General features: G+C 43.1%; 1 non-coding gene across 1 annotated transcript; it reads left to right on the top strand.

Annotated features, from left to right (window-relative positions):
- Window positions 1-882: 882 nt before the first annotated feature.
- On the top strand, window positions 883-985 carry LOC127233150 (U6 spliceosomal RNA). Its single transcript, XR_007835454.1, has one exon. It is a non-coding gene; the product is annotated as a U6 spliceosomal RNA (small nuclear RNA).

The following is a 985-nucleotide window of genomic DNA, read 5'->3' as shown; positions in this document are numbered from 1 at the left end:
CTGCAAGCTTCTGCCTCCAGAGTGCTGGGACTGAAGGCGTATGCCACCACCATCCTGTTATTCTAACCATTTCTGTTCAGCATAGTACTGGAAGTCTTACTCAGAGAAACGAGAGTAGCTAAAAATAAATGATAAAAAAAGAGCATTCCATTGAAAAGGAAAAAGTAAAATTAGCTGGGGGTAGTGGCCCACTCCTGTAATGCCAACAGTTGGGGAGCTGAGGTGGGAGGATCAGGGTGTTGACCAGTGGCTAACATGTGGGACACCCTAGAGTCAATGCCCAGGGGATATATATACTGTTCAAACAAAAGACACAGACCTATGGCTTCTTCCTGTGAATCGAGGACACTGATAGCCACCTGGCTCTGGTGATTCAGAAGTGGGGAGCCCATTAGAGAAAGCGAGGCTCCTGGATAGAGACAGGCTTGTCAACCTTCACATATGTAAGTGTGCTATGAACTTCCTGACGCCTGTGGAGGCCAGAAGAAAACACTGCATCCCCAGAGATGGTTACAAGCCTGGGAACAGAACTCAGGACCTTTATGAGATCAGCCAGTGCTCTTAACCGCTAAGCCATCTCTAGCCCCAGCAAATCATTTTGGGGTTTTTGTTTGTTTGTTTGTTTTGTGATGCAGATGTCAGAGACTTTTTATGAGAAAATAAATCTGCATAGACATTTCTCTAAAGAGTGAACACAATTGGTCAATAAGCACCTGGGAAGACTCTCAACCTCATTGTTCATCAGGGAAATGGAATCAGATGTATTAGGAAAGATAGGGTCATGGTCAGACAGAAGGTCTCCCTTGTGAATTCCAAAATACACTTAAACAGGAGGATAAAGTACTAGTATTCTTAATGTATTTCAAAATGTCTTAGGGCTGTACTTGCTTCAGCAACACAATACTTAAATTTGAAAAATACAGAGAAGATCATCATGACCCCTGCCAAGGATGGTATGCAAATTCATGGAATGGTCAGTATTTTT

This window comes from Phodopus roborovskii, unplaced genomic scaffold (assembly GCF_943737965.1).
Source record: "Phodopus roborovskii unplaced genomic scaffold, PHOROB, whole genome shotgun sequence".
Classification (NCBI taxonomy): Eukaryota; Metazoa; Chordata; class Mammalia; order Rodentia; family Cricetidae; genus Phodopus; species Phodopus roborovskii.
This window is presented reverse-complemented; position numbering and strand designations above follow the sequence as displayed.